The sequence below is a fragment of the Sparus aurata genome, chromosome 17 (assembly GCF_900880675.1).
Source record: "Sparus aurata chromosome 17, fSpaAur1.1, whole genome shotgun sequence".
In the NCBI taxonomy this organism is placed as follows: domain Eukaryota; kingdom Metazoa; phylum Chordata; class Actinopteri; order Spariformes; family Sparidae; genus Sparus; species Sparus aurata.
This window is the reverse complement of record NC_044203.1, coordinates 29,957,490-29,976,172: the sequence shown is the minus strand read 5'-3', so window position 1 is coordinate 29,976,172 and position 18,683 is coordinate 29,957,490. Positions and strand designations below refer to the sequence as shown.

Below are 18,683 nucleotides of genomic sequence, written 5' to 3'. Positions count from 1 at the left end.
TGGGAACGTGTGGGACAACTTTTTTTCGGCTTACATGTGAAGTGCAGCGTCTCATACAGAACAGTTCAGAACTTTCCCCCTTCAAAATAAGAGTCCTGGGTATACCAGTGTAGACTGTGTAAAAGCATATGAGAGGTACAGAAGTGTAGAAGAGTTGTGATCTGTTTTAATATTGATTTTTTTAATATTGTTTTTTTAAAGTTGATAAAAGTTGCAGCAGACCGAACAATCAAACATTTTGAACAGAAGAGTCTGGCCAAAGGAAAACATGCCGTAATCATCACCAACCAGAATAAAGACTCACCTGTTAAACTTCACTAGATTTTTGTATTACACACTTTTCTTGCTTCATAAATTAGAATTTTAACATATTTTAAAATGCAAAACATTTAGAACGATCGGCTGCCATTGTTGTAACCTGATTAATTCAAATTATACAGTACATTCATATGCAGCATTATTGAATTTGTATAGCACCTTTCAACAACAAGGCATTTCAAAGTGCTTTATATAAGACATCAGACAGTTTAAGACAAATATACAGTAAAAAATAAAGTGATATCAAAAGATAAAAAAATTCCACACTGAAACGCAGGAGGAGAAGACGTGTAATTCATCCTGTTTGAATCCTACTTTTAAAACAGCGTTATTAGAACAGCTTCACGTGTGTCACCACATCTACAGCCAAATGTAAAAACCATCTATACACGCGAGAAAACGAACATTTGCCACTTTATACACAGATTTCCAAATGTATAAAAATCCACGCAGGGTCAGAATGGTGCACACTAGTACACATTGTAAACACTGTTAATGTTAGTTTCATGTTACGAGTCGGCAAAATAAAAGTGTGAATTTCAGTGACATTTTATTTAGTGTTCTCACTAAATTGTGTTTGGATTTCATCTATATATATAATAGTTTTTAAAAAACGTCCCTATTATTACACAGTGATGACGACTTGTTTTACTGTCTTCTGTAAATGTTTTCTCGTTATGCATTATGATAATGACAATGATCTTTATATAAATAAAGATTATTTTCTTTTTTAACCTTTGAACTGATGTCAGAACTTGATCAATCATTAATTCAAGTTCACAGTCTGTAAAGTTATGCTTCTCCTTCTTCAGATGCTCCTTTGCTTCCAACAGTTCTCCTCATAACTAAATTCAGTAGAAAAGTTGCGTGGGAACCAATATAAAAAGACTGCATATGCATGTTTCCTGTTCTGTTTGTACAAAAAGTTTCTACACCTGAATACGCAGTTTAGTTTTATACATTTGGCCCCAGATGTTCTGTAACTGACACGCTAGTTATACATTTGTTCCATTTTTACATGTCACATGAAATACTGTTATGTGCATGCATTCCTCCCCTTCATCCCTGTTGAAATCTATTTTCATTATTTGTCAAGACTATACAACTTTCACACACTGTGCTGCTAGAAAATAATAGCAGCAAATTTTGACTGCTGCATTGTTTTCATGCTTAAAAAGAGAGTTACAATAATTTCACTATTCAAGTTTAAAAACTTTAGAAATTCAGTTTGACTGACATGAATAAAAAACTCTGAATAATGTGCTTACACATCAACATCTCCTACTTTGTGCTAGAGATCGCAGTACTGTTACTTTATCCAAGGAAACATGTGGACATTGTGCCTGAGGAGATAAACCTGAATACAGCCTCTGGTCTGTTACCTGAGTAGTTACATTTTGTTTTGCATCATAATTCATCAGTTCAACGTGCAGATGATTTCCAGTCAGCGTCTATTGAAGGAAAGCTGACGTCTTACAGCTTCTGCACCAGATCATTTCTGTTTATTTTCTGAAAAACCTTCTTGGTCAGCTCCACAGACTGCTGGCTGTAGGTCTGCAGCATCAGATCCACCACGTCCAACATGTCTCCCTTCTCCAGTCGGTGACGTGGGATGCGTGGGAGGTCTGTCAGGATGTCACTGTCCTGCAGGAACCACTTGAATTCTTTGAATTCCTCTTGTTTCAACTGTTCCAGCACATTCAAAAGCCTCTCTCTGTCTGTTGTGATTGTTGCTCCCTGAAGAATTCACATAAACAAAGGATACGATTTCACTTTAATGTCAGTGGATAATATCAAAGCTCACCTGAATGCAGCATCAGTTGTGTGAGAGCCAGCCAGTTTAAATCATGTGTTTAATTTGCATTCAAGTGTAAAAGAGGGGATGATATTAGACCTGCATTCTACTGAATGAATGAATGAATGAATGAATGAATGAATGTGTTGTGTAAAGTCAGACTGATGTGACATCACTCACTTTCTGCATCAGTTCAGACAGGTGTTCATCCACAGAGGGTTTGTCTGACAAGAGAGGAAAGAAAACATGTTGCAGAATTGATTTAACTTAAATTCATTTAAAAAACATTTTGTATCAGGCTTTCTTGATTCATATACAGTTTTATTACAATATGACCAACAAAGAAAATCTATTCTTGAAACTTAGAATTCCTTTATCCAGAATTCCTTTATCAGTGACGCAAATGGGGAAATTTGTGAAACTATCTGCCAGATTTTACACTAAAGCACAGGACAAGTCTGTGTGGCTCCTTTATAGAAGACGAGCTCACAATCAACAGCACACATCAAGGTGGAGATCATGTTAAACATCTTTTTAGGCAGCCGCTTCCTAACTGAGTACAAATGAGTATCAGGCCGATGCACACAGGATCAGTATCAGCTAAAAAAGGCCCTTAGCCTGCTGCTCTCCTTTATGACTCACTGTAGTATATGGTGATCATTGATTTTCTAATGTGCATGTAAAAAATTGTTTGTATGGGTATGTGTATGTTCACTGCATGTATTTGGACATTTCTGGGGGAATCAGTGGGTGTGGAACTGGCCAGGCCGGGGAGAGCTGTGCTCTGTTTTATATAATGTAATTTGTATATATTTGTGTTGAGGATCCCATTGAAGAAAGGTCAACTCATGTATCCTTTAAATAAATGTCTACCATCTAGACAACAGCTGATCTTAGTCTATTTTTTTTTAAACAATGAGCAATACATACACAGCACCAGACAAAGCTAAAAGCCTGTAGTTAAAGATCCTTCACTCATTTCTACAGTTTAAAAATAAAAAAAGAGGCAACATTTGAAAAACTTCATATGCAACATCTTACCTTTTAAACAAGCAGAGTTTTGATAGTCATCTGAAATAAAATGCAGAACAAAAGCTGAAAAAGGACATTTTAGCTCAATAAAATAAGAGAAGACAAATATTAGATGTTTTTCATTGCCTTTGCTCTGATACTGTAACACAGTGGCTGCCAGCAGGAAGGTACCTTCAATCATTTATACTTTATTCATAAGAGACAGTCGTAGTTATGGGCACCAAACGCCACCACAGGGCCTGTTCTACGAAGCAACCTCAGCTTACCAAGGATATGTTTCCATTATCTGGCTTCACTTACCCCAACAATCCCGATTATGCTTAGCGATAACATGAAGCTGGTATGAAGTCAACCCAAGTTTTCTAGCCATGAGGGAGATGTTTGCAGCCTCTCACCAATCACACACATGGAAGAGTATAATGGCCGCAGAGCGGAATAAGTTATAAATGAAGATTAAACTATATTATTAGACAAATGGAAAACAAACACATAATCCAGGCTAAAACACAGTTGCAGAAAATATTCCACTGTGTGTAGGCTTATAACATCCCTTCCCCATCATTAGGGCTCTAGTAGGTCTGACTAGCATTGTGGGGGGGGGCGAGTAGGCTATAGGATGGGAGGAAAAAAAATAATCACGAAAATTCCCCCCATGTCGAAATGCAATTGGTCGAACTATTATAACACACAAACAAATCATCCTTCTGGCGACTTGTTTTTGTCAAAAGCGACTACCGACAAATCTAGCAACTTTTACTGGTGTTATTGAAAACTTTTGTTGTGTTTGTTTGGAGACTCTGACTTGAAAGCACGTATCATTCTGCAGTTACTGTGCTCAACGAGCAGCGGGTGCTGCCGTGAGACCCTCCCCCGTCCAAAAGCACTCACAGGCGGTCAGTCTCTCAGTACCTCACTCAGCAGTCCAGTCTACAGTCAGATCAGAGAGGAGACACACACCACTCCACGTCCAGGCTGCAAATAAACCAGCTTTGGGGGGGCCCAGCTTGAAAAAGGTTGAGAACCCCTGATTTAGCCTAATTGTAGCCGTGGAAACTCAGAGTTAATCCCGAAGTTACCTTGCCAACAACAAATACTACTTCATAGAAGCATGTGGCGCCTTTTGTGAGGGAAGCTTAGTAGAGCCAAAGCAAACATTATTACAAACTGTAGTTATATTTAGTTATGTACTGGGTCTTTCCCAGTACCCATACTGCCATATATCCCATACAAAGAGCACTTTATGGGTGTTTGACTATTCATGGAATAGAATTTACTGGAATTTGCCCTCATTATCATTTATTAAATTGCTCCTATTTTCAATATAAAACGGTCGATTCAAGAAAAAACTTTAAGTACAAGAAAGAATGCATTATTGTTTTTATATAGCGTAGGTAATATTATTTAATAGCCACCAACCTTTGCGAATTTCACAGGTCCACACTTGTTCATACCGTCGTCCACTCTTACTTATGTGTGAGAGGTTAAGGTAGAAGTTCCTCCCTGGCTTCTCAATGAACACTTCATAGAAATTTGGGTCTTGGCTATCATATCTGAGGGTTATTCTCTGTGTAAAACATACAAGGGAGAGAAAGTTAGTTAGTTAGAGAGTTAAAAGTGGTAGTGTTTGCTCCACTCCCAGTGAACAGATTTCCATTGAAAAGACGTTTAAACAGCAATGGTTACTGGTGGAAAGATGTTGAAGATAGGTTTGAAAGTGACACAAGAAATATAATCCAGTTTTCAACTAAACATCAATGTTGAAAGCCCAGTTGGTGCTCACATGGCTGTATCGGCACATTGTAGTCACTGTACCTTTATATTTCTAGTTTTAGCATTTAGAGAAATGACAGTGTCACAATGTGAAACATTTAAAAAACAATCCAACTTAAATTTAGCTGTTTTAATTCAAATGCGAACCACAATTCACTATGAACACTGATTTGTAGACTGACAGTGCAACTTTTACCTCTGGGAGAATTCTGACTGTGTCCATGTCTGCTCCGAGGTTAAAACCCTGCTGCATTTTCAGGTAAATGTCTGGGCGCGACTTCTGGATTTTTTTGTATCCATCAGATAATTTTTTCTTGTTCAGTGTCTGGGAGAAAAATCAATATAAACCAAAGCTCTTACAGTTGTGGTAGCAAACACTGTCATCTGTGTTTTAAGGTACATTCAGCAAAAACACAACATATTTTCAATAAAAAAAGTATGAAAGTAACGATTAAAAAAATGTTTTTGAATATTCAAGAAGAGCAATGTCAATATTCTAAGAGAAACATTTAAATACCACAAGTAGAACTATATTAAATTTAGTTTCAAAAAATCAACATTTTTCTTTTATAACTTTCTCACAATATGTTAAGACATTATTCTTGTGATTTCACTTTTTTCCTTTTTCAACACTGGCCCCAATACTCCACTGTAGGCTTTGGTACCATTTCAGTTCTGAATATGTTATGCATATATAAGATATTCAATAACCTGTTGCAGAGCAGGATCATGTGGGATCAGGTAAACATGGAGTTTGAGGAATGGTGTGTTGGGTTGATAGTATATTAACACATCACAGCTTATTTTCACAGGAAAGCCGGCTTTCATCAGGACCGCTCTTGGAGAAAAAATTGGTTCTGATAACTTGACATGGGACGATGTGACCTCAGCCACTTTTTCCACAACATCTCCACAGTCATCGATGTGTAGGACTGCAAACTTGTCTCTTATTTCAGGGTTGTTATCTGCACAAAATAAAAATACACAATCAGTGAGAAGTAAAAGTTTGCATTATTTATTGTACAAATCAACATAAATCTAAAAGTTTATACATTTTATCTTTACTGATTCTTCATGTGAACTTACCAATGCAGATCCAGTGTGGCAGGTATACTTCTACTAATTTCCCAACGATTGCAGTGATGTCAATTAGTGGACCTGCAGGCATGTAGCTGATCATTTCCATCCTCTCCATAGGTTCCTCCCAAGAGCAAAACTGGTACTTAAAACTGACCTTCTCCTTACAGACCCAGCGCAAACCAGAGACACTGCATTCAAAGTTTCCTGCTTCAGACTGAAGGCTGAGTTGTGGGACAGAAAACTAGTTAGTTCCTCTATATGCACAAAAATTCTGTGTGGGAGGCACAATGGAATTAATGATAGATTTGAGATCTTCTTTACTTTCATTTGTTGTGTAAAGAAAATCCAAAGACTCAAGAAAAACATTCGAATAGTTCCGATGCAAAGCAGTATTTATGTAAATTTTACCTGTAAATTGGAGCCTCATCTGTATCTGTCCTGTTCACTTCAGGTTTAAGTTTAGTCCAGTCACTGGAGTCCTGCTGCAGAACATGATCATTTTTCCAATTAAGTGGAAATCTGTCTTTGTACAGCATCACATAAAGAGACAAAAATAAATACCAGTAAGTAAACTTACCGTTATGCTTCCACAACCCTCAAGCTCCTGGTTTCTTGAAGGACCTTGTGAAGACACATAAGATTTGAAATTATGTTATGTTAATATATAGACTTATATGGTAACTTTCCATATTTCACTGGTATAACACTATATTCTACATAGCTCTGCTAGACATCTCCAGACCAATTCACACATCTTATAAGTCTGGAAACTCTTAATTAATTTTCCATTTCCAACAGGCGCTGACCAATTTGCTTCTCGACACAATGGGATCGCCCTACAACCAGAGCAACAAATCTTTGAAACTACTGATAGTCAATTTATCGGTCTGAGTTATTTCTTATGAGAGATATATTCTCTGATTCCTGCTTCTTAAATGTGAAAACTTTTCTTGTTTCTAAATGGCTCAGTTTCTAAAACCTCTAACACAAAATTGAAAACAGCTAACCATTTTGTCAAAAATCCACAAAATATTTGAATTAACCAAACACTGAATCTCAAAACCACTTCTTTACAAAATGGATTCTAGATTTTTTGGGGATCTCTAAAAAATATCAGTGACTAGAAAATCAGGGCTAAAACCATGTAGTGTTAATTTAACTTAAAATAACACAGAGCACAATCTGTATATCAGGGCCCGTATTCACAAAGAATCTTAAGGCTAAGTCGTAATCTAGGACTCCTAATTTTTGAAAATAAGAGTTATTCACAAAACATTTTAGGCCTAAAAGTAGCACCTAAGTCTGGGAGACCTTAGAAGAAGTCCAGAGGACTCCTAACTTGCTTGGAGACTCTAAATGGCAGGGAATTATTAAAATGATATCGGATGGACCGCGAACGGATTGAAGTTGTGGTTGAGTTGGTGAGGGACGCAATAACGTCCCCAACCAACCAAAACAATCCAATAACGCCAGAGTTAAAATATTTGGCAACACTACAGTATTTGGCTACGGGGAAAATGCAGCTCTGCAACGCGGATAATTATCACAGCCATCAGTAAGCCGCTCTATCTACCAAACCATCAACGCGCCCTGTAGATCCCATATAATCCGTCAGTTTATCCGGTTTCCTTTAGACAATCGCCAACAACAAAGAAACAAGGCCAAATTCATGGAAATTGCAGGTATACCCGGTGTGATAGGTGCCATTGATGGGACGCATATTAAAATAATTGCACCTTCTCAGGATGAAGACGTCTTTGTCAATTGGAAAAAGTTGCATTCCATCAATACACAAATTGTCTTTTATGCACATTAGAATATACTCGACATTGTTGCGAAATGGCCCGGATCAACACACGATTCCCGAATTTTAATGGAGAGTGGTTTGACGCAGCTTGTCGAGCAAATGCCGCTTTTATTGACAATTCATGTTTTTCATCGCAATCTTTATCCAATATCTTGTCATAGGCTTTGTCATGGGCTTGTAGGCAACTTCCTTATTTTCACTTCATGCATTGAGTAGCGTAAATGACTTTTCAATGGGCTGCCCTGTTACTCAACAACCAATCACCGTTGTCACTGCTTCTAAGTGCGTCCTTATAAATTGACGTTATCCATAGCAAAGAAGAGTTACTTCTAGTTTCGGGCATGAAAACGGGTCAGGGGTGAAAAGATGAGAATGTTACGACCCCTCTGGAGGGGAGGGGGCATGCTCTCCCGGAAGAAAATTTTTAATATTTCATATTTAAAGCATCAATGTGATGCATTTTGAGAGGAAATTCACGCAGAATTACAAGACAGTATGAATGTATGATAAAGTATCTATCTATACATGTTCACATTGTGCTATATAAGAAATGGGACTGGCAACTTCTCTCATTAAATGCGCAACAGCACAACTTTAATAATGCAATCTGCCGCAGAATGAAAAAAGCAAGCCCTTAGAGAGTGTGTTTTGACAAAACCAACATGGGTTTTGAAGAAGTTGCTGTCTCTCTGTTTGGAAGAAAGGTGCTGGCAACACGTGTTGATGTAATGAAATGCACCTTCTTCCTGTGCACTTCTGCTTGACAGTGTGCCTGCAGTGCATGGCTGCCCATGTATGCATAGTTAATAGCCGTTTTTATACTGGGCAGCAAGCCCAGGGGCGGTTCTGGGGGGGGGCAACAGGGGCCAGTGCCCCTGTATCTCTGAGTCTGGACCCCCCTGTGGCCCCGCTGACAGGGAGTCTGCATTAATAATACAATGACAGATTTCTTGCAATGATTTTGTTCTGAAGGGAAAAGCAGAAATAAAGTGTCTCAGCAGTTTACCACCTAATCAAAATTGCTGAAATTGTAAACACTGCTTTGTCTCAATGAGGGATTTATCCTTTTTTCCGGGTTGTATGTGCCCCCTAACAAAAAAGCCGGCCCCAACCTGGCCCCCCTATTAAAACTGGTTTAGAACCGCCACTGAGCAAGCCGCCAATGTGGCCGTCCTTTTTGCGGCCAGGTCCGTGGATTTAGACAGAGGGAGGTAAACTGGAGGTCTGTTCTGGTCCGCCAATTTGCCGCCTCGGAGGGTACACCTCGAAGGATACACCTCGGAGGCTATCTAAATCCGAGGTGTTGATGTGCCGGCTATTGCGTGAGATGGGCGGAGGTGATGATGCCGGGGAGTTTTAAAACCAGGAAACAGCTGATCACAGCAGTCAGTGCATCACTTCATCCGTTGACATTAAGATGAGCAACTGGACAGCCGCCGAGATCCAAGAGATGCTAGCATCTCCTCGATCTCTGAAGCTGTCTTCATTGTCCGCTTGTTGTTGTAGCAGCACGGTGCTAACGGTCGATACTTTCAAATTAAAAGCCCCTCGCTAAGAACCCAGTTCTAAACTCTGATGTGGTGCAATGTAAAGCTCTTGTTTTGAAGACAAATTCGTTCTCTTTCTGACAGAGAATGCAACGTACTTTACCTTCAGCCTCCAGTCAGTCCCCTCACCTCAGTATTATTCACATGTCTTGAAAATGAGTTGTAGAGATTGTAGAAAAGTTGTTTTTATCGAATTCAAGGGCTCCCTTCAGGCGCGCACATGTTCACAGTTCACTGATAATCTCTTGTATACCGCCATGTCCCGTCCATACCCCCGCCCCCAAAAAATGTTCTTATTTTATTTAACTAAAAGTAGGTCTCAGCGGCTTTGTGAATGACTTTTAGGAAACGAGTCCTACATAAAAACTTTTAATCCGATTTGGTAGTACTCTTAACGTTAAGATAAAAGTCTTTGTGAATATGGGCCCAGATTTATGACATTCAAATATTGTTTTTTTTCCCACAGCCTACCTTCAGATCCTGAGCTGATGTCTGACAGACTCTGCACCAGATCTCGCCTGTTCATCTTATTGAAAACCTCCCTGATCACCTCCTCAGACTGTTGGCCGTAGAGCTCCACCATAAGCTTCACTGTTTGAACTCTGTCTGCAGTCTCCATCAGGTGTCTTGGGATTCTTGGGAGGCCTTCCTTCATTTTAGTGTACAACAGAACATGCTTGAATTTCTCCAGATCACCAGGACTGAAATCTTTCAGCGTTTCCAAAAGCTTCTCTTTAAGCAGTTGGAAGGAATTTCTTATGGATTTGAAATAAACAGGAGACATTTATGGAAGTTACTTTTATCCCCAACATTATAGAATGAAAGCTGTGATGTGTAAAGTCAAACTCACTCTCTCAAATGATGCAGGTGGATGTTCCTCTGAGGAGACAAGAAATACAAATTTGACTCAGAGGGATTATAATCTAATTACATAAAACGAATATAATCAGCTTCAATAAGGTTCACTTACTTTAGAAAGAAATTAAAATAATTTTTTTACTGCAAATCACTTTATCAAAACACCTTCACAATCTAAAGCAATCCAATACAAAAGCCCTGAAACAAATACTCACCTCGTTAAACTTACAACATTCAGTTTGTGTTGAGACAATGTGAGTAGTTGATTTGATTATTTCAATAAGGATTTATTGATCCACGCCCATCCCTTACGTTTTTGTATAACAAATTATAAAATGTATTTGATTGTGTAAAAGTGCGTATTTGTCTGTTATTATGAATTAATGTGGCAGTTGTCCTCTATCTTACCTGAGCTCGGCTTTGACAACCTCTGAACCAGATTATTCCTCTTCATGTCCAATAAAACCTCCCTGGTTAACTCCACAGACTGTTGGCCGTAGGTGTGAACCATCTCATTCACTATTTGTGCTGTGTCTGCTCCGTAACTCCACATTGATGAAATATCTGGGAGGTTCTTCTGGGAGACAGTCGACCGCAGAATGTTCTTGAATTTCCAGAGCTCCTTGTAACTCCAATAATTCAGGGTTTCTAAAAGCAGCTGTTGAACAGCTGCTATTGTTGCAACCTGAAATAACCAATACATTCACAAGACACTTATTTAATTCACTGAGGACAAATACAAATATGCCGTTAAAATGTTAAATATGATGATCCTTTTTAGCAACTGCCGAAAGAAAGCTGTGTTGTATAAGTCAGATGTGACATTACTCACTTTGTAGATCAGTGCAGAGCGGTGTTCATCTGCAGAGTGTTTCTCTGAGGAGAGAAGAGGTAGAAAGTCACTCATAACTGATGACTGGTCTAACAGCTTTAAATTGAAATGATCAGGCAATATTGCCTCATGAAAAAAACAATACACAAAATTACAGTTAAACCTCCTTAACAGTGGCGTATAAATTGTCATTTCTACCCACTCTCTTAGTCCTAATATATTCTGTTCACAGCTGATGTGTCTTCTCTACATTATGAACCTTATAATTTATAATGTAAATGGAAGACAAAGCTTAAAAACTCAAGACATGTTATATACAAGTTATATGATTTTAACGTGTTTTTATCTTTATTGTCTTACTTTTGGATTCTGAGCTTCTGTCTGACAACCGCTGCACCAGATCAGTCCTCTTCATCGTCTTTAAAATATACTTTGTCTTCTTCACACACTTTTGGCCGCAGAGCTGCACCATTAAAAACACTGTGTCCTGCACGTGTGCTGTCTCTAGCAGCCTCAATGGGTCGCTTAAGAAGTATCCGTGTCTGTGAAACTCAGGTTGACTCAACAGGGCATCTTTAAAGTCCTCAAGCTCTGTGACACTCAAATCTTTCAGTGTTTCCAAAAGCAGCTCTATAACAGACTCCATCAATTCTACCTGTTAAATTCAGAGAAAAAATGTTGATGAGATTAAAGTGTGATTTCTCAGCAAGGATGATTACAAATGTTTCTGTTCACATCTCATTAATGTCTGTGTTTAAGAAATGTGAATATGGTAAGAGCACATCAGCACAAGGTGATAACATTTATTTCAACTGATCACATTCTTTCGTGTAAAATCAAATATATTGACTTTAATCTTCTTTTACAGTTATTTCATTTCTGTTTACAGGTTCATGACTTTTTATTTTAACTGTTTGAGAGTCTCCTAATGTGAACACAAGAACAAACTGAATGGAGCTTCAGTTCTGACAAACCTTCAGATGAAAAGGAATAATTTGTTTTTAGTCATCATTTATAACATTCAAGATACATTTTATTATTCTTCTATTACATGCAAACTGTATTGTTTAAAGTAGCACTGCAAATAATAATTATCATAAAAACTATGATAAAATAATGACATACATTTATGTTGTTTAAAGTACATAACACAATTTCAAGGTGACGCCTTCAAATTTCCTTGAGATATAAAACATATTCAGTTTACAATGGTACAAAACAGAGAGAAGAATAAGATCCTCACAAATGCTGGAACCAGAGAGTGTTTGTTTAATTAAAAAAAAAAAAAACTGATTTTTTAATACTTTGATTTATTTATTATCAAAATGTTGATCAGCTAACAGATTAATTATCTTAGCTTCAGTTTAAAGTCAGACAGATGTGACATCACTCACTTTCTGGATCAGTGCAGGCCAATCTTGCTCCATAGAGTGTTTCTCTGAGGAGAGAAGAAACATAAAAGAGACTCAAGATTGAAACACAGTTAATGTTATTACATTGATAAATACTCTGCGTGAGACCCTTATGTGTACTTGTCCTGAGTATAATACTGAGTCATGAGAATAAAAAGCTTTTAATGTTTCAGTTTTAGGTGTGAGAACAGAAGGCAGGAGGAAGTCATGATCACACAGGCCACTGAGTGAATAAATGAAGAAACACTGAAATTAATTAACTTACACAGACTCTCTCCACAGTGGAGTGTAATTATGTGGACAACATTAGCCATATTCCTATCAGGCCATTACCAATACAAGACTGATAATAATGAACTCAATGGACCAAAAACAAGAAGATGTGGCCCAATAAAGAAGAGTGTGTTCAATAAAAAGATGTTGAGCCCTTTGAAAACACATTTACAAAAAAAGGTTCAATGATTCAGATTCATTCCGATCTTGACTTTACAGTCAAGATCCAAAACATTCAACTCTAAAGAAATCTCTGTCTAATTTCATATTTATCATTATTATTTTCAGTTTGTTGCGACTGTGTTTGACAGGTGATGATTCAACTCTCTGGTATTGTTGCTGTCATGGCAGGTCTATACGGCGCTGATGCATTGATTTATATTATAAACTTCATCTGAGATGTTGCTCCATAGATCAAAAGATTTTGTAACAGTGTGTATTTGTCTGTTATTATGAATTAATGTGACCGTTGTCCTCCTATCGTACCTTTGAGTCCTGAGCTGGTCTCTGACAGCCTCTGAACCAGATCAGTCTGGTTCATGTCCATTAAAACCTCCCTGGTCACCTCCAAAGACTTTTGACCGTATTTCTCCACCATCACATCCACCAGGGACTCTGCCATGTCTTCTGTCGTGTCTTCCCCCAGCAGTCTGCTCCAGGGAATCTGTGGAAGGCTCCTCTGGAAGAATGTGAACTGCAGAAACCATGTGAAGTTCTTTTGCTCCCCATAACTCAGATCATTGAGTGTTTCCAAAAGCAGCTCTTTAATAACCCTCATTGTCGCAGCCTGGAAAATGTACATGTTCATAGAGAAAACGTTATTTCTTTTAAGTCGTGTTTTTCTACAAGATCACCTAAGCTACTGGTATATTTGGTAGTTATCTGTTTGTTATCTCAGAAGATGTTTCCTATTAACTTAAAAACTTGATGATATTAACATTACTGATCTCAGTATCATCTCAGCTTCAGTTCTGTGTGAAACATCAGATAAAATCCATGTTTGATTTAATAATCATCATTAATGTTGAGTTAATTTTAAACCTGAATCTCACTGAATAAAAACTGTACTCTGCATGGTCGGACATGATATTACTTACTTTCTTGATCTGTGTAGACTGGTGTTCTTCTGAGGAGAGAAAAAGAAAAAAATTGAATTAAAAACAAATATTGTTGTTAATTATACATCAGGCATGACTGCTTTGTAAAAAAGATTTCAATACAAAGCGCTCAACATAAAATTAAACTCAGAGCTCATTAAAAGTTACATCTAACTTTTCACAGATATTTTTCTCCCTCTCCTGAAATAATTGTATTAATAATTAGTCGTGAAATATATTTATGATTTATATTTATTTTCCCTATGATATAGATTGTTTTATTCAAAATGTAAAGATAAGATGACATAAGTTATAATCATGTCTTGTCTTTATTGTCTTACTTTTGGGTCTTGAGCTGCTGTCTGACAACCTCTGCACCAGATCAGTCCTTTCCATCATCTTTAAACTCTCTTTGGTCATCTCCACAGACTGTTGGCCATAGTACTGCACCATTAAACACACTGTGCCCTGCTTGTCTGCTTTATCCAGCAGGCTCAATGGGATGTATTTTGCTTTCTGCTGCATCAATTGAACAGATGAGTCTCCAAATAGGTAAACTAGGCACAGGGTGCTCTTGAATGTCTTGAGCTCTGCTTTACTCAAATCTTTCAGCGCTTCCAAAAGCAGCTCTATGACAGACTCCATCGTTTCCACCTGAGAAAAATTCAAAGAAAATGATGATAATGTACAGATATGAGATAAAAGTACAGTTTCTCAGCAAGGATGATTACAGTTTATTCTTTTCTCATCTCATCAATGTCTGTGTTTTAGAAATGTGGATGTGGTAAGAGACCGTCTTTTAAGGTCTTTTTACAAACTGTATTCTATTTTCATGAGAATATTCATGACTTTATTTTACTGCCTGGCTGAAACTCTTTTACAGTCTGTGTTACAAAACCTGTAATGAGCCTCCTGATTTAATAACAGAGTGGCTTTTATTACATCAATTGCATCTTTTCTTATAATATGAAAAAGTTAGAAAAACTAAAGATGTACAATATATTTCTTAGATGAAGATATAACACACATTCTGAACAATATGTTTTCATAACATTCAGACCTCATGTGCACATTATGCAGCCTGATCAGCTTCAGTTCTGTGAGAAAACTGTTTGAGATAAAGAATTTAGTTTCATCATCAATTGTGATCATTGTCAATTGTGATGTGACATACTCACTCTCTGCCTAAGTGAAGGCTGATATTTCTCTGAGGAGAGAAGAAATTAAAAAAACATATATTAGCAATTAGGGGCGGCTGTGGCTCAGTGGGTAGAGCGGGTCGTCTAGTGATGAGTAGGTCACCAGTTCGAATCCCGGCTCCCCCTAGTTGCATGTCGAAGTGTCCTTGAGCAAGATACTGAACCCCAAATTGCTCCTGATGAGCAGTTGGCGCCTTGCATGGCAGCCTCCGTCATCAGTGTATGAATGTGTGTGTGAATGGGTGAATGTGGCATGTGTTGTACAGCGCTTTGAGCTGTCGTTAGACTGGAAAAGCGCTATAAAAATGCAGACCATTTACCATTACTTCAACACCAGAATTATGAACATATAACATACCCCATTTTCCAAGTGTTCCTGTATCTGTATATAAAACAATATAAAACATGAGCTGCACGTGAGTATGTGACACTTTGTGGTTTTTCACATATTTCTGTCTTCTGTCATTTACCTTTGGTTCCTGGGCTGGCGTCTATCAATCTCTGCACCAGATCAGTCCTATCCATCAACTTTAAAACATATATGGTCAACCCTAAATACTGTCGACTGTACGTGTCCACCATCAGCTCCACGATGTCCCATGTGTTTGACACTTTGAGTAGCTTCCTTGAGAGGAGTGGGAAATCTTTCTCCAGGTTAATGAGTGACTTGAATTTTTTAAGCTCCTCAGAACTCAAATCATTCAATGTTTCACAAAGCCTCTTCTTAGTGGACATTGTTTCTGCCTGGAAAATGAAAAGGACATAACATCATATCAGTAGATGCAGTACAGGTTGTGTTTGTGTGTTCTACTACCATGACTGGGAACTTACTGATATTTGGCTTTACTTATGTTATCATCAAGATTACACACTGATATTTGTTCTGTAAAGGCAGAATTTTTAATTCCTTCACACAGTGGGTCACTAAATAGATTAGAATGAAAGGAATGATCACAGTGAGCAGATTTCAACACAATGTAAAATTTTGGACTGAAGTGTTAGACAGCACTCTCCAGTATTATCAAAACACCAGATGAAGGGAGTTCAAGACAATATGTAGTAATATTGTTTTTAAATCATGTCACATTGTCAGTTAAACAGATCCAAGGATTGATCCTTCCAGAGCACCACAGGTCATTCTACTTTCCCCTGATAAATACTGAAAGTGTAAACACAGAGTAGTCCTCAAATCTAAAGTAAGACTTTAAACTTTACCAAATGTAATCATTTTCCATTAAAGCAAACCCAGTTCATAAGTCTGCTTTCACACTGTCTCAAGCTACAATGAGACAAAAACCAAATCCATATTTAAAATGTAGTTTACCTTAAAATAATACTCAACACTCAGCAGATGATTTTGAGCATTATTAAAAACATTCATATTAGTTTGAAAATATTCTGCCTGCTGCACAGTAGAGTTTATTTTGCACTTATTTCACAACCAAACCAAACAATGGTCGAAACATATATAGGGCTGGGCGATAAATCGCAAAATCGATTAATTCGAAATTTTGGTTTAGGATGATTTTAACCCTCTGGACTCTATGCTGGCCATTTGTGTCCACCTCACTTCCTTTTTGTTGACAATTCTAGCTGTGTTAATGCATATGGAATGATATTTCCCAAGGGCCTGGATTTTTTTCTGATTTTTTAATTTTCAAAACTCACTCTTTACATATGTCAATATTATTCTGTATATCTCCAATTGTACCTCGTGGCTCTATCGTGGCCAATTGAAACCCATGAACACTACATTTTTTAATTCCTTGTGATTTACAGTATAAAATCATATAATTTAGGTTAAATGTCTCTCATTCTAAACTCAACACAAAGTTTTAGTTTTTAATGTTGTCTACCAGATAATGTCATTTATCCATTTTTGGGCAAGGGAGCAATTTCAGGTAATATTCTTAGTTTCCACCTGGGGCATATGATGGCTTACTGCGCTCCAATGGAGTGAATGAATGACACAATTTTGACATAGGTGTGATCTTAAGGATGTGTGTTTGTGCATGAAAAAAAATGTGCAAATATGTATTAGCAAGATAGAGTGACATAAATAACAGTCAGTGCGTTTACATGACACTCAAGAAAACCGAATTACTGCGTTAGTCTGACTATGAACGGATTTTTAAGATGCATGTATACACCTTAGTCTGACTAAAATCGGACCGGATCGGATTTCTCATAGTCGAATTACACCACGTAGATTATTCGATTGAAAGTCGCATTACTCCTGCATGTATACGTTTCCAGCGGATCGGATCGGATTTTGCGTTCTGCGCAGGCGCGAGATTTTTCCCCGGGGCCGTGAGCCGGAAGTAGACGGACGGCGACGGCGGTGGCGGCTTTCCTCCGAAATCACCGCAAGAAAGAGCGCCAGAGTGCACCAAGTTTGTGTAATTATCATGTACACCATATACGAAGTGTACAAAGATGTAGCTTCGTCTCGCTCTTCGTACGCCATCTTTCTTGAATGCCGAGGCAGCTGGTGACGTCAAGAGGTCAGCCGGAGGTGCGCCGTTAACACTAGTTGAAATGGGTACAGCGCCACCTAGCGTACCGGGGTATGACATGCTTTCGGCCAGTAATTCGATTTTCTCACTGGCATGTATACTCGGATAATTGCAGTTGTCCGATTGAGCAGCATAGTCGAACTATGACTGTAATCTGACTAAACTGTGCATGTAAACGCACTGAGTGTATCATATCTCCAAGTTTCAGTGAATTTCTCTTGGTACAGATTATTGAGCTTTGAGTTTCCAAGGCAAACTTGGCTTTGATGCACAGATTGAAAACACCTGTAGCTTTGATCTTTTCATAAAAGAATGCCACACACAACTACACAATAGCCCTTACATACTCAAATAGCTGCTCTCCAAAGAAAAAGGATCACAGGTCATCTTGACCTCTGGCTTCGGGGGAAACAAAAAACAAAGTCTGACACTGTTTATAAATCCGTCCTGGAGTTCATGCAGGTGCAGTCAGCACTGCTTCGGGTTTTACTGCTGATCCCTTCAAAAACAGCTTCACTTAGACCAGCAACTCCTTAAGAAACACCAAGTGTGAACAATATACATCCACCAGATGATTCCTCCTCCTGACACAGACACAGAAGCAAGGCTCAAGTTTTACCATGAGTTGGCTACAATGACACAACTTTACAACACAATCTGATGCAGAGGAAACCTGCCTTATCTCTCCTCCACTGACCAAAAAACACTGGCGACTTAAAGCCCACATGTCAATCACAACCAACAAATTCTGCGTATCCAAGAACCCTTCAATCAGAGTAAATGATGCTCTATCAGGCAGACTTCTCTTGTAGGTTAGTTTGTGGAAAATGAGATCTATGTGAGTTTTCCTTTAGTATCAAGACACAAAAAAGCTGTAGCAGGAAGTGTTTAAGTTCATTTGCTGACATCACATGTCCTGCTATGTGACTATAGCGCACATTGTGATGTCGATGCTAAAACAATTTACTGTTCAGTTTTATAAAATTTACATCATATTCACTTAAAAGTTGATCTTCAGTTGTAACCTAAGCTATCAACACAGCCATTAGAATGATTTAAGATTTACTCACTTCATCATCCATTATGAAATTTCGGCGAAGGAGCTCATCCAAAATGGGTTCAGCGTTGCTCACTCTCTTTATTAGCT

The 18,683-nt window shown here is 38.0% G+C and overlaps 1 protein-coding gene across 1 annotated transcript in view; it reads right to left on the bottom strand.

Moving 5' to 3' along the window:
• The window catches only part of LOC115568091 (uncharacterized), a 276,579-nt gene that overhangs the window by 111,571 nt on the left and 146,325 nt on the right, over positions 1–18,683 (bottom strand). The window lies entirely within an intron of this gene.